We start from the raw sequence: 16610 nt of genomic DNA, 5'->3' as shown, positions 1-16610 counted from the left end.
GGGGGTATGTGAGGCTGTGATGCAGCTAGGATCCACTACCTACCTATGTGTGATGATTATCTCTTAGAGGTTAACCACCTTATGTTGGCATTTGGCATAACTGATGCAGTTGAAGTTAGATGACTACATGGGTAAAGGATAGAAGTCTATTTGTGATGAAGAGATTGAGATTCTATGAATAGATGACATGATTAGTTATTTGTGTTGTCTTTGCTGGCAAATGATGTCAACAGATGTTCCTGATATTTTGATTTGTCATCTTAGTGATTTGGTTTTCCAGAAGTTACCAACAGAGAAATAAAGTTTATGAAATAGAACTTTAACTAGTAAAGTGGAGATGTTTTGATTGACTCAAATGATTGGTGATCATTGGTGATTTGCGGTTGGATGGTGAGCTTGTATCATGGAAAGATGTATATGACCAAAAATGAAACTTATGAAGATTACTGGAAGATGTGTATCAAATTTCTGATGAAGTTTTCCTAAGGTTTTAGTAGGGTGTAAGACCGGTGAAGAAATCATCAAACCGGTAATGATTTCTATTATGACGGTGATCGACGGTGAGTCTACATGAAGTTGGTAACACGACACAACCTGCATGAAAAGATTTGATAGTTGTTTTGGCACGATTCAAGGAAGATTTTCTTTGGAATCAACAAAACACTTAGTAGAGTGTTTTGAGGGTTTGACTTTGGTACAGATCGGGTTTCCGTGATGGATTATGATCAACCGATTGATATTGCATTGTAATTTATTGTAATGATTTATATATCGATCTATGATGATCTCTTATGATTTTAATTATAAATTCATGATGTAATTAGGGTTTTGTTTCTGACCTAGTTGAGATGGATATTTAGGATGACACAGTTGATGTTTATGATGTCTGTGGTCTTCGAGAATGTGTTAAGGGATCAAAGTGAAGTGTGAGATCTTCCTGAGAGTTGTAGAGTGTTGTGTATAGTTGGATGGGATCAAGCAAGAAGAGAAGTGCAAGTAATAGATCATTTTCTTATTGTTGTTCTCTAATAGTTGCAGCAGGTTAAATCCCTTAATCGGGTAGGTCCTAACAGGCCTTAAACATTTAAGTCCCCTAAAATGGAAGCTCTCAAACGAGTGTTAAATCCTCTCATGAGGTTGATCCTAACAGATCATCAATCTCCTAACTGAGTGACTCCTAACAGGGTCTTCTACTAACTAAGTGTATTGTAAACTCCTAATAGGGCTAAGATCCTAACAGGGCTCAGCTCCTAACAGGCCATACTTTAAAAGAGAAAAAATATTTGTGGGTGCCAACTCCCACTGTGGTTTTTCCCTATTTGGGTTTCCACGTCAAAAACTTATGGTGTTCATGTATGGAATGGTTTTCATGTGATGTTCTTGCTTATGTTTCATTTCATGCATTATTTCTGAGACACCGGTTATGATGTTTTATCAAAAGTTTATCAGAGGTTACCGGTATTGATAAAGAGTTGTTTGAGAAAGTATTTGATCTAATTGATAAGGTTAATGAGTTGGTAAATGATCACATTTATATGATTGCTTTGGTGGTGAAAGTATTGATAGTTGTAGTAAATGATTTGATTAATGTGTTAAGAAAATATGATAAAGAGGTTATTAGATCTGATTAAATAAGTTGAGATATTTGTTAAATGGTTTCAGATCTGATATACATTTGATTTTGGGTTTGAATTTTCAATTTGTCTTAATATTGATTCACCCCCCCCTCTTAGTATTAACCGATTCCACATAGGATTAACAATTGGTATCAGAGCCTAACTTCCTTAAGGCTTAACAACTTGGAAGGGATCTCTAATCCTAAGGTAAATATGGGGGAAGAAATGAGTTACTGAGAAATGTCTAAGGAACTTGCAGAAACCAAGGAAGAGCTAGAAACCCTAAGAGGCAAGTATAAGACATCACTAGCTAAAAGGAAGGAACTGACCCAAAAATTGTTGGAGATCAATAAAAGTAGCTCTTCTAAGGGATAAAATATAGATGCATTGGTTGAGGAAGTGGAGAAACTAAATGGTGAGAAAATTAACCTAAGGAGAGAGCTTGAAGCCCTTATAATCCATATGAGTCAAGAACTTGAAGCTAGGAGGGTAGCTGAAGACAAGATCAAAGAGAAAGATCATGAGATCTTTAAGATAAAATAGGAGAATAACACTCTTTTTGAACACTGGCATGAGGAGAAAGAAGAGAAAGAAGAGAAAGAAGAAATCAAAGCAGATCTTGATATGGCAACGTCTCTTAGAGCAACTCTTATGAAGCAAAACGAAGATCTTACTAAAGAGCTTACAAAAGATAATGAGAAGCTTGCAAAATTCAACAAGAGTTCTACCATACCGGATGAATAGATCCAATCTCAGAGGATGAAAGGCGATAGATCTGGGTTAGGATACAATACATTTGAGAAGGGAGAACCTTCTGGTACCAAGAGCAACATTCATGAAGGTAAAACAACTCCGAAGGCTTAGAAGCCTATCGGTAAGAAAGCTTACAAACCTGTTTGTTTTAATTGTCATAAACCAAGACATACTGCTAATGTTTGTAGAAGAAAATCTGATGCTAATACTGGTTATAGACCCAATACTAGATATGTGTCTAGAAAATTTGAAGGTTACTGTTATACATGCAACATGTATGGACATAGATCTATTGAATATAGTTATGGAGCAAATATCCAACACCTCATATGAATCCAAGAACTAATGGTGATTGGAGAAGGAATTTCATTGATCGGAGAAGCTCTAGTTGGCAAAGACCCTAAGTTAACCGATTTAGTCCTTATGAGATGGAGAAAAAAATTAATGTGATTTATGCGATCTGCAACAAATTTGGACATGTGGCAATGAATTGTTGAAGAAGGACAGGCAGAGGCAATGTAGGACTGTGGAAAGCATCTAGAATGGCATATTATCATTGTAACAAACCATGACACATTGCTAAGTTTTGTAGAACATAGAAGAACCTAATGGTATGATGAATCAATAAAGATCCGGTAAACTACTGAGAGGGGGGGTGAATCAATAGATAGAAAACTGAAATAAACTTTTCACCAAACAAAAACAACCTCTAAAGTCAAACTCATAACTGACAAATTGCAATATCACTGTCAAGTAAACTGGTTGACTGTCATAACATAATAACAGTAAAACAACTCTAAAACTCTCAAAACCTTCAACCAAAATATCTAAATACTTTACTAACAAAAGTAAAAACTCATTTTAGATTGTTGTCGGTCATCATATCATACCAAAGTGGATTTATCTGTTAAGAAAATTAACCACAAAAACATTCACCACTTGACACAATATTTTGACATGGAAACCCAAATGGGAAAAACCATGGTGGGGATGAATACCCACAAGTATTCTGAACTCTTTTGAAGTTCACCCTGTTAGGAGCCAAGCCTGTTAAAGCTTTACAATAAGTCTTGTTAAGAACAGATCCTGTTAGGGACCACCCGGTTAAGGGATTGACTATAATGCTCTATTAAAAGAAATACCCTGTTAGGAGTAACCTTGGTAGAGGATTTAAAAATCCAAGCTAATGGATCACGTGGTTAGAGGATTTAGATAAAACTAATCTTGTTAGAGCTTATCTGGTTAGGGGATTTGACTGTTGGAATTGTTAGAAAACAATAGGGGTTTGCTGATTTGTTTGAATAGCACTATACTTTCTTGTTTAGATCCTTTTCATGCTCCTATCTGCCTTTACACATACTGCAAATACATCATCTAGTTCGGAAACCACACTCTCTCACTCTCAACCACAAATTTCCAGCACTACAACAAAACAACTCATCGACCTTATAAACAAAACACTAGATCAGTAACACATCACAAATTTAATTATCTCACAGAGATTACAAACAAATCGGTTCAAGTATGACCATTGGATCACATAGCAAATTACATAGAAATCAATGCACACCATTCAAGATATCCTTGACCGCTCCTTGATCACTACTTCATTGAACTCTGTAACTCATCACGTAGTTTCCATTGCATGCAATGAACTTTCTCATTCCCAAGACAAAAACCATTATCTCTCCATGCTAAAACTATTTGAAACTCTTCTCATACAACATGCATACGTGTTATAATCATTACCACTCGTCCTTTGATCATAAACCAATACAACTAATTCACCAAACTTCATCGGTTAGGGTTTATCATATCAACAGGTAGGGTTTACTGATGGATCTCACTTCTTCTCTAGTAATATCGATTTCCTTCACAAGCTCTCTTACCGGTTGTAGTTTCCTTTACTATCTCTTACTACCGGTTGCAAAACAATATTATTTTAACATCATTGCCAGTTATAATTGACTTCAATGACAACATGAAAGTTCATCAATGCAATCTTCATGCAAATGTTGATAACTTAATGATGAACAAATAGTACCAAATCAGTACTAAGAGGGGGGGGTGAATCAGTACAGGAAAAAACTCAACCTTAAACTAGTTTTTCAACTAACACTTATGCACTGATAGACAAACAGCAGCACCGGTCCTTCAACAGAGTTCAACCGGAAAAACCTAGTGTAACTAAGACAAGAAAAGACCGGTTGACACTTATCTTCTCATACAATCTAACTCTTCATTCCCATTTCACTCTAATGCATGAACAGGCAATCTACCATCAAAGATGTACATATTACAGCAAGATCAACATGCATCACCACTTAATCAAAAAACAATCATAACATCACACATGACACACATATTTTTCACGCGAAAAACCAACTGGGAAAAACCACGGTGGGGATGAATACCCACAAGCTTGTTTTTGAACTCTTTGGAAGTTCACCCTGTTAGGAGCCTGGTCCGGTTAAAGACAGATACACTAGGTTTTGTTAGGAACCGATCCTGTTAGGGATCACCCGGTTAAGGGACGGCTACAATACCCGATTAAGGGTTAAACCCTATTAAGGGTACCTTGTTAGAGGATTTCAAGAACTCAATAGCTAAAGGATATCAATAACTCAGCAGCTTCGAGTTACCTTGTTAGAGGATTTTCAACAAGTCAGTTAAGGCTACCCTGTTAGGGGATTTCACAACTATTGAAGTAGTTAAAGATCAACAGGTATATCAATGACCTGATAATAGCACTCAATGCCAATGCAGATCCACTTAAGCTCCTCTTCACCTTCTGCACTTACACTCTGCAAATATGACTTCTCTCCTCTGGTCTGCCAAGAATCACGTATCTCTTCTCTTAGATACACACACACAACTTTTGCCAACAAACTCTGAATGAATCACAACATCGACCTTATAGGACAACAAATAGGTCAGTAGCATAAACCCGAAACCCTAGACCTGTTAGGTTAAGGAATTCAAATGGTTCAATCCTGACTGTTGATCATACTGTATTGAATGTAACAGTCTTGATCCAATCTCAAGGCATTCTCCATCGTTCATTTTCCACCGATTTCATGGCGGCTGATAACCCATCACACGTTATCACCGTTTACAGACTTCACACATTCTCGAGGTAGATAGGAACACACTTCTTCATGCAAGATCCTTCATGCACACAAGGCTTACGTGGCAACACTATCTGTTCTTCATTATCATGCAATATCCTTCTGTAGCGTCCTAAAATTGTGACACTTGCAATTTTGACTGCATTTCGGTCTTCGCGATGGCGACGCAACACGCAACCTGAATGGAGACCCTGAAACTTGCTCACGACACTGAAAACTGCATTTTTCAAGCACCCTGGCCTGAACCTCCTTGCACCCTGCTGTCCTGAGAGGTGGGACCAGAGCGCCCAGCGCCCTGGTCCCTTAGGATTAGGGCGCCCAGTGCCCTGGTCCCCAGGACCATGGCGCCCAGCGCCCTGGTCCCTGGGTCCTATTTTGGGCCCGGTCTCCTAAGGGGCTCGGGTCTTTTTGTTTGCAATTTGGAAATTAACTTTCCTGGTCGGCCTAAGGTCGGGAAAATCAGCCTATCAGCCCTAAATGACAAGTATATAAACTACATTTTCCTCTTTCATTCGACATGATGGAAGAGGCGTGGAAATTATATTCAAGTATTCAAGCATTCAAGCATTCAAGCATTCAAGCATTCCTTCTAAGTCTCCATTCAAGGCTAAGTGTTGCATTCAAGACAAGGATTCAACCATTGAAGAGGAGATCACATATTACATACTACTACAACATACAATATACAACATCTAAACCTTCGCACATAAGGATACAAACATCCTTAGAACAAGGTATTAGTACTTGTTTTACAGTCATTTACATTTACAGCTCTTGCTCATTTCTTGGTTAATTCCAAAACCGGGGTTTGACCTAAAGGCAAACCCCTAATCCCTAACCCCCCAATCGTCTTCGCTTTTCTGTGTGTAGGTTGCAGGTACGCGGCTGAAATTGAAGATCTGGAATCCTTGTGCAGAGACGAGCAGATCCCCCTTCGTTTCGCGGATTTTTCGGAGGACCGTGGCACCGGGCGCCATCGTCCCATCAACTTTTGCTCAAATTTGCAGGACAAGGCCGTATCGACATTTTACTGCTAATTCCAAGTCCGCAGCTTCATCCTATAACCCGAACTCAGTTTATAAGCGAATCTTTATCACTTTTTATGCATGCTTAGCTTAATTTCCTTAACAACATTCTTTACAAAAGAGGGTAGCCTTGCTTTCCTAACCCTTGAAATTCATTTAGCATCCAATCTTACATTGTGTGGGATTGGATCTTATGAGTTTCAACCCCTCTTTTGAATGTAAAGTCTCTCCCCTAAGTGAAAAACCATCGAATCCTAGCGAACCTCCCTTCTCTCTCCTCAGAGTCGGAAGAGGGGAGAACAACTAGGGTTTGATCGCGATTTTTCCGCTTTACATTTTGGTGAACCCGACGTGAATCATCCTTTCTGATTTTTCATGCTTAGATCTAAAAAAAAATTGATTACATTTCCACGTTTGATCTTTTGCAAAATTTTAGAGGTGATTGCATAAAAACCCTAAATTTTCTTTTTAGTAATTGAACCTGCGAAATGTCTAAATGTTAATGCCTATTTCAGATCTGCCCTTCTATTACAAATTTTCAATTCATATTTGTGCTTTAATTCTGAAAATTAAGTGGTTAAGTGTCAAAACCCTAATTTTTGAAACCCTCTTGATTCAACCTTTGTCCGACAATTTCACTGATCAAAACATCTCCAAATCAGCTGTAACTTTGGATTCTGCAATAAAATCACAATATCTTTCATCCCTGAAAATTTGGAAAAAAGTTGCGAGGACCGTGGCGCCGAGCGCCATCGTCCCCGACATTTTTTCCGAAATTTCGGGAGCGAGATCTTACTGTATTTTCCTGCTAAAATCCAGAATTTTGGCTGATTTTATCAATTTTAACACCTTCAAAATAACAGTCAAAGTTGGTCTTGTGATTGCTTGGATTAAGGCTTCTAAACATTTAAAAATCATTGAAATTGAAATTTTGTGTCAAAATTGTGTTCTTACTGTCCTAAATCTGAAAAGTGTGTTATCATTCATTAAAAATTTCAGTGCTTTATTCAAATTCTTGCATTTTGTGACTTTTGAAATTAAGTGCTTAATTACAACAACTTTAATTTCCGCTTTCAAAATTGAATTTTGCGTGAAATTGAGTCAATTTTTGAATTTCAAAATTTGCATTGCTCTTGACATTCCCTCTAAAATCATAAAATTCAAAATTTCAGTTTCCCTCTCTTTTTCAAAATTCAAATTTTGCATTTTTCGACAATCTGGGTAGGGTTCAATTTTGAGATTGCAACTTTAATTTGGCCTATCTACAGATCGTAAAATCACTCAATTTTTTCAGATTAGCTCTAAAATCATCATACCTTTCATCCCTGCAAATTTCGAAAAAAGTTGCAAGGACCGTGTTGCACTCCGGGCGCCACGGTCCCAGACATTTTTTCCGAAATTTTGGGAGACTGTTGTGATTGCATTTAACAGCTTAAATCCAGAAGATTGGCTGATTTTACTGAAAATTGCTACCTCTAAATTCAAAATCTTCTCTCTCTTTCTAGTGCATGAGTTTTACAACAATAAGCCCTACTTACACTATTCCCGTTAGACGAAGCCGTAGAATTAAGTCTTTCCAAGGTTTAACTACTGAGGAGATGGAACCTAATTTGAATAGCCTTTTTAACGAGGACATGGGTAATTCCTCTAATCCTCCTAATGATGAAGAAGCTCTCCATGAGGTTTCCGAAGAACAACTTTCGAAATTGGATAACCAATTTGACGATTTTCGACAATGGATGTCTCAAGAATACCCTGACAGTCAAGCTCTTCCTTTAATTGAGGGTCTAAAATGTATGCTTCAAAGTGATAAGAATGGAATTGATATTTTGCATGGTATTTCACAAATTGTGAATTCGAATGTGATGCCTATGAAGAGTTGTGCTGAAAATTTGGGTTATACACAACCTCCTACACAAGTCAATCATTCTATTCCTTTGACGACTTCTATTGCTAGCATACCTACCTTTACATCAAACATAATGGCTACTTCTACACAAGACATTCCTCCTGTGATCACTAGTCATGGGGGCAATCCTTCCTTTTCAATTAACCCTCTTCCTTCATTCAATCCGACTTCTTCAATCATTCCTTCAATGAGTGTTCCTATTACATCTCCACAAATGAACATGACGCAAGGGGGCAATTCGTTTAACCAATCCATTCCTCCTTGTAGTGTTCCTCCTGCCCAATCATCTCCTATGACTAATTATCATAGAGTCCCACCACCTTACTCTCTACCTTCTTTCAATAACATAACACCTCCATCTCAATCTAACACATCCAATATGAACTCTTCGACTGAAGCGACCATTAACAATCTTGCACAAACTGTCTCTTCTTTACAGCAACAAATTGCCTCTATGAATCAATCTAAGTTTAGTGTGCCCACATTTTATGTTGCGAGCCCACTTTCTCTTGACATTGTTCGAGCTATTCCCCCTAAACATGTTGAAATCCCGCATTTGGAACTTTATAATGGTAAAGGAGATCCTCTAACACATGTTAAGACTTTTCAAACAATATGTACCGATTTTGCTTATGACCAAAGGTTGCTTGCAAAACTATTCACTAGAACATTAAGAGACAAAGCCCTACAATGGTATTGCTCGTTGCCTTCTTATTCTATTACTTCTTTCGAACAACTTGCAAATGCTTTCATTCAACAATTTCAAAACAATATAAGTCCTAAAGTTACTTTGATTGATTTAATGCATTGTAAACAAGGTGTTAAAGAAAAAGTGACTGATTTCATTGGTAGATATAAGCATTTGTATGCTCAAATTTCTTTTCCAGTGCCTGACAATGATATTCAAAGAATCTTTATTTCTAATTTACAAAAAGATATTCGAGACAAACTTCTGTTTTTTGAGTTTACTTCTTTCCAATAGTTGTGTGCAACTCTTCACAATTATCAACTGACTGTGAGTCAAATGGAACAATCACATCCTATGGCTCCGAGTGATAAGGGTGATAGCAGTCAACAACCATTTGGAAAGTTTAAACCAAACAGAGATTCCATCAAATTCAATGAAAACATCATCAACAACAATGTGAATGCAGCATCAGGTGTGCCTCCTATTTCTAAATTTTTCAAGAAAGAAAGAAAGTATACTCCTTTGAATGAATCATTGCATAGTATTATGAATAAGTTATTGGAACAAAATGTGCTTACTCTTCCTCCTATAACGGAAATTGATCCTGCAAAGATTACTTCACCTTATTTTGATAACAAAGCCTTTTGTCAATTTCATCATCAACCTGGGCATGATACTGAAAAATGTTTTTCTTTAAAGGGTAAAATTCAAGATTTGATTGATAACAATACTATCTCTGTTTCTGGAGTGAATGATAAAGGCAACACATCTGTAGCTCCTCCTAATCAAAATCTTCAGATTTTCACTGATCCATTGCCTTCTCATACCTCTAATGCAATTGAGGCTAACGATTCCTCTCTTTCATCTGATGGTCTTGTGTCTATGACTCCGAATGTGATTAACTTTGTAGAGCAGCAAGAAATCCCTAAAGAACCTTCCATCACATTTGATTCCAGTGAAACCATTAGGGCACCTGATGGTCCTTTATACATAGTTGCAAAAGTTAAGAATACACCTTGCCGTGGAGTGCTTATTGATCCTTCGTGCATGGTTAATGTTATTACTGAAGAATTTCTTTTTACTTTGCAATTGAATCAAGTGATATATGACAAAACAGATGTGATTGTGAAATTATTTGATGCATTTTCTTCTCCTGCAATTGGTTCTATTACATTGCCTATTGAGGTCCATAACAAATCTCTTGATGTGAACTTTGCTATTATTCCATCTTCCGAACAGTTTCGTGTGAAGCTTGGCTATCCTTGGCTATCTTCCATGAAAGCTATTGCTTCTCCTATTCATAAGTGTTTGAAATTTCCCCATAATGGTGAAGTTGTTACTGTCAATCATAGTCTCTTTAAACCAGCTGAAAGAACCTCTAGTGTTCCTATTGATTACTTTTGGCCTAAACAATTCCAATCTCTTCCTCCACGAAGTGATCATCTTTTCAAGTCTTATCAAAAGTGGAAAACAGATATGATCCTATCTCTAAGTGAACCTAGAACACCTAAACTTGACATTCCTATCATTCTTGAGAAGGAAGTTCTTCCTTTGAAAGATAAAACTAATGTCTTTCCTCAAGAAGATTCTCAACCCATCCCTATGGATGTGACTATGTCTATACCTAATAAACTTCCGAAGAGTAGACCTATACCTCCTCGTCATGATGGACTTGGTCTTCTCCCTAAACCAAAAATTCCTCCTTTGTATGGAGCAGTTCCTCCTCCTTCTTTTTATAGAGAGAAGAGACCTTCTTCTTCTCCTATTATCCAGCCTAAGAGATCACAACCTAAACACCCAAGTGCTAAGGATGAGAACATTCCTCCTCCTCAGTCTTCTCCACTTCCTACTAAGACTAGACGAAATCATTCTACACGTGAACGCCAACGAAAGCGTCGTCTTAGGGCTCAAGCAGCCGCTTCTCAAACTTTGCCATCTCCAAAAACACCTTCAACAAGCATTATTCCATTTTCTCCTCAGCCGGACATTGAGCCTAAATCTCCTAAACATAAGATGCATGATGGTCTTGATCTGGTGCGAGTTAAAGATCCTATTTTTATAAATCTTGATGATGATATGGATGAAAATGTTATTCATGATGAAAATGTTACTCCTCTTGCTTCTGATAGTGAATATGAACTTGTTGATGTCGATAACCATTTATCTAATGAATTTTCTAAAGCACTTATCCTAGCTCCTAGACAAGAACAATGTGGCTCGGAACATGAACATAGCCCTTGTTTGGATCTTGTGATAGCTCCATCTGCTGTGTTGGATGTTCCTCCTCTGGCGTGTTCCTTGCCTTCCCGAAACATTGATCAGCAAGATCGGGGGGTAGATGACATGCTAGACTAGTTACATTAGCATAGCAGATTCTCTCCTCCTCTCTTGTGTTACTTCTTCTATATGTTATTCTCATTCTTCTATTTGTTGTCCTTAGTGTTGTCTACTTGAGGACGATGCAAAGCATTGAGATCTCTCGATCTCTCTCATGTTGACTCAAAAGACACATGTGTTCCCTTCTTCTAGGTGACCTTCCTTGATTGGGGAATGAAGAACAATTATGCATACATACATATGATATATATACATGACTTATCATACAGCATACTGACCCCAAGGAAAGCGAAGTCACCTCGTGCTTTGTATTTTGTGTCTATTATCCTTGGGTTTATCTCACACTTGGGGGCTAAATCCTTGCGATAACGTGCTCCTTTCCTTTCTCATTTCTTATGTGTATCACTACGTTAAAACAATCACCCCCGGTGAGGCGTGTGCGATCGCTTTAACGTAGGGGGGCATACATCCCGTTCATATCTTTTCAAGATACTTGAAAATTTCTTGGCAAATTTAGCCTTGGCTTGAAAATCTTTTGATATCTTTCTTGCATGACTCATAGTGAGGGAACCTTACTACTGATAGTCATGGTTCTCCCTCGTGATCTTCCCTTTTACTTTGTCAATCGAAGTCGTAAGATCCTTAGTCCACTGGGGGCTTGGTGTATCTTGCCTCCTTGACATGGTGAAAGTCTTTCAATGTTGTTTCCTTGTACTTTACCGGAAGTATGAGCATACATACTCCCACTAAAGTGGGGGCTAAATGTAGCGTCCTAAAATTGCGACACTTGCAATTTCGACTGCATTTCAGTCTTCACGATGGCGACGCAACACGCAACCTGAATGGAGACCCTAAAACTTGCTCACGACACTAAAAACTGCATTTTTCAAGCACCCTGGCCTGAACCTCCTTGTACCCTGCTGTCTGGGGAGGTGGGACCAGAGCGCCCAGCGCCCTGGTCCCCAGGACCATGGCGCCTAGCGCCCTGGTCCCTGGGTCCTATTTTGGGCCCGGTCTCCTAAGGGGCTCGGGTCTTTTTGTTTGCAATTTGGAAATTAACTTTCCTGGTCGGCCTAAGGTCGGGAAAATCAGTCTATCAGCCCTAAATGACAAGTATATAAACTACATTTTCCTCTTTCATTCGACATGATGGAAGAGGCGTGGAAATTATATTCAAGTATTCAAGCATTCAAGCATTCAAGCATTCAAGCATTCAAGCATTCCTTCTAAGTCTCCATTCAAGGCTAAGTGTTGCATTCAAGACAAGGATTCAACCATTGAAGAGGAGATCACATATTACATACTACTACAACATACAATATACAACATCTAAACCTTCGCACATAAGGATACAAACATCCTTAGAACAAGGTATTAGTACTTGTTTTACAGTCATTTACATTTACAGCTCTTGCTCATTTCTTGGTTAATTCCAAAACCGGGGTTTGACCTAAAGGCAAACCCCTAATCCCTAACCCCCCAATCGTCTTCGCTTTTCTGTGTGTAGGTTGCAGGTACGCGGCTGAAATTGAAGATCTGGAATCCTTGTGCAGAGACGAACAGATCCCCCTTCATTTCGCGGATTTTTCGGAGGACCGTGGCGCCGGGCGCCATTGTCCCGACAACTTTTGCTCAAATTTGCAGGACAGCGCCGTATCGACATTTTACTGCTAATTCCAGGTCCGCAGCTTCATCCTATAACTCGAACTCATTTTATAAGCGAATCTTTATCACTTTTTATGCATGCTTAGCTTAATTTCCTTAACAACATTCTTTACAAAAGAGGGTAGCCTTGCTTTCCTAACCCTTGAAATTCATTTAGCATCCAATCTTACATTGTGTGGGATTGGATCTTATGAGTTTCAACCCCTCTTTTGAATGTAAAGTCTCTCCCCTAAGTGAAAAACCATCGAATCCTAGCGAACCTCCCTTCTCTCTCCTCAGAGTCGGAAGAGGGGAGAACAACTAGGGTTCGATCACGATTTTTCCGCTTTACACCTTCACGCGTACAAGGCTTCCATGTGTCAGTTCCCATGACTACATGTCGGTTCACCTTGACATGCCGGTTCACCTTCAACAAATATATCGCTTTACTTTGGCATATATACCGGTTCTCACATATGCAGGTTCTCTCTTCATATCACATATTGACATCAATGACAACATACAATATGATTATGTCCTCATACCGGTTCACATAATGCCAACAATCTCCCCCTTTGGCATTGATGGCAATATAAAAAGATATCTTTCTGTAAACTCATCTTCTCCCCAATTTCTATAGATATCTTCTCTACCACACATCTTCTCCCCCTTTGACAACAATGTCAAAGTGGAGGCACAAACATCCCTGTTCCATTATGCTACTCCCCCTGAGGATTAGCATCCTTCAACACATCAATCAAAAAAAAATTGACTATGCAATACCTAACTGATGTGGAGCAAATACTTTTAATTTACCTCTTGAAGGGGCAGTACCCCCAATTCACCTCTTAAATACACAAGTGTAGTCTTTGGGAGAGGCTTGGTAAATATGTCTGCTAACTGCTCCTTACTGGAAACATGTTCTAGTGCAATCTCTTTATTTTGAACCTTTTTCCCTCAAGAAATGATACTTAAGCTCAAAATGCTTGGTTCTAGAATGTAAAACCGGATTCTTTGAAATATTGATAGCACTTGTGTTATCACAGAATATACTTACCGGTTCAGATACAGGGATTTTGAAGCCATCTAATACATGCTTCATCCATATTGTCTAAGTGCAGTTCATGAAAGTTGCAACATACTCCCCATCCGCTGCAGATTGAGAGATACAACTCTGCTTCTTACTCATCCATGAGACCAGTCTAGCACTGAGAAAGAATGCACCACCGGTTGTGCTTTTCTGATCATCCACATTACCTGCCCAATCAAAATCTGTGAATACTTTCAGGTTGAAATCATTATTGTATGGGTACCATAATCCATAATCAACTGTTCCCTTTAGATACCTAAGAATCTGCTTGACTACAACCAAGTGGGATTCTCTTGGATTTTTCTGGAACCTTGCAGTAATGCCAACTGCATGTGCAATATCTAGTCTGCTATGCACTACATAATGCAACTTACCAATCATTGATCGGTATTCCTTCTCATCAACCAATGCAGAATCATCCTCTTTTGATAATTTGATATTGGTCAACATCGGTGTACCAACTGGTTTGCTATCTTCCATGCCAAAGGTCTTCAACACCTCTTTGACATATTTGGACTGAGTGATAAAGATTCCATCTTTCATCAGCTGGATCTGTAGTCCAATGAAGAACTTAATCTCCCCTATGAGTGACATCTCAAACTCTTCCTTCATCTCATCAGCAAACTCATGACTCATCTTGTCATCTCCAGCAAAGATAATGTCATCAACAAAAACTTCATAGATCAGGATCTAATCTCCTTTAGATTTCAAGTAGATATTACTATCTTCACTTGTTCTCTCAAATCCAATCTTCACAAGATGGGAATGTAGATGTTCATACCATGCTCTATGTGTCTGGTTTAGACCATATAAGGCTTTATGTAGCGTGCACACCATATTACTATCTTCACATATGGAAAACCCATTTGGTTGCTCTACATACACCTCGTCTTCATGTACACCATTTAGGAATATAGATTTTACATCTATTTGATATACCTTGAATCCTTTAAAAGTTGCACATGCAAGAAGCGTACGAACTCCTTCCAATCTGGCTACAGGAGAAAGGTTTCTCCATAGTCTTCTCCTTCTTCTTGAGCATATCCTTTGCACACCAATCTGGCTTTGTTCCTGATCATTGTGCCATCCTTATTCAGCTTGTTTCTAAACACCCATTTGGTGCCAATGACATTTTTATGCTCCGGTCTGGGTACCAAGGACCATGTACCATTTTTCTCTATCTATTCAAGTTCCTCTTCCATTGCCTTGATCTAGTCTTCATCTTTATGAGCCTCTTTGAATGACTTAGGCTCAAATTCAGAGATCAAACATGAGTTTTCTTTGATCTTTCTTCTTGTAAGGATTCTTGCATCCTTATCTCCTATGATCTGCTTAGGATCATGATTCAGCTTGACATACCGAGGAATAGTCTTGACTGGTTCTTCTTTCTTTTCCTCTTCATCCTCATCTTCATCAGTATCAACATTCATCAGTTTAGGAACACTGTTACTGGTACTTGGTTGACTGACAACCGGTTCCCAGAAGGTTGCAACCGGTTCATTTACAACTTTCTCACTGCCTATTTCTTCCAGTTTCTCAAAGGTTTCATCAACTCTCACATTGATACTTTCCATAATTCTCTGAGTCCTATTGTTGAAACACTTGAGAGCTTTACTCTTGGTGGAATATCCTAGAAATATTCCCTCATCACATTTAGCTTCAAACTTGCGCTGATATTCACTCCTCTTGATGTAACATTTGCTACCAAATACCCTAAAGTAGCTAACCATAGGTGTCTTACCGGTCCAATACTCATAAGGAGTTTTATCCTTACCTTACTTGATGAGTACCCGGTTCATTGTGTAGACTGCAGTGCTTATTGCTTCCCTCCACAAGGTGTGAGCTACTTTTCCTTGAATCAACATGGTTCTAGCTGCTTCAACCACAGTCCGGTTATTCCTCTCTACTAGGCCATTCTGTTGTGGAGTCCGTTGGGCAGACAGTTGCCTCTTGATGCCAAATTCTTCACAATACTTGTTGAATTCACTGGAAGTGAATTCCCCTTGATCATTTCTGAGACACTTCATCCTTTTACCATTTTCCTTCTCCACTAATGCTTTGAAAGCTTTGAACTTCACAAAGGCTTTAGACTTGTCTTTCAAGAATGTGACCCACATCATTCTTGAGCAGTCATCAGTGAGAATCATGAAGTACCTATCACCCTGTACACTTCTAGTTTTCGTAGGACCACACAAATCAGTATGCACAAGATCAAGCAAGTTGTCTGCAGTGAAAGATTTACCTTTAAAGGTTAAGGAAGATATTTTCCCCAATTGACACTCTCTGCACAAGGTATTATCCAGTTTGCTTAGCACTAGAAACCCTCTAACTAGCTTGATCTTACTAGCCTTCACAATGTTATCAAAGTTTACATGGTAGAGTCTCCTATGCCATATCCAGCTATCATCAAACTTAGCCAT

This window comes from Cryptomeria japonica, chromosome 2, assembly GCF_030272615.1.
Source record: "Cryptomeria japonica chromosome 2, Sugi_1.0, whole genome shotgun sequence".
NCBI lineage: Eukaryota > Viridiplantae > Streptophyta > Pinopsida > Cupressales > Cupressaceae > Cryptomeria > Cryptomeria japonica.
This window is presented reverse-complemented; position numbering follows the sequence as displayed.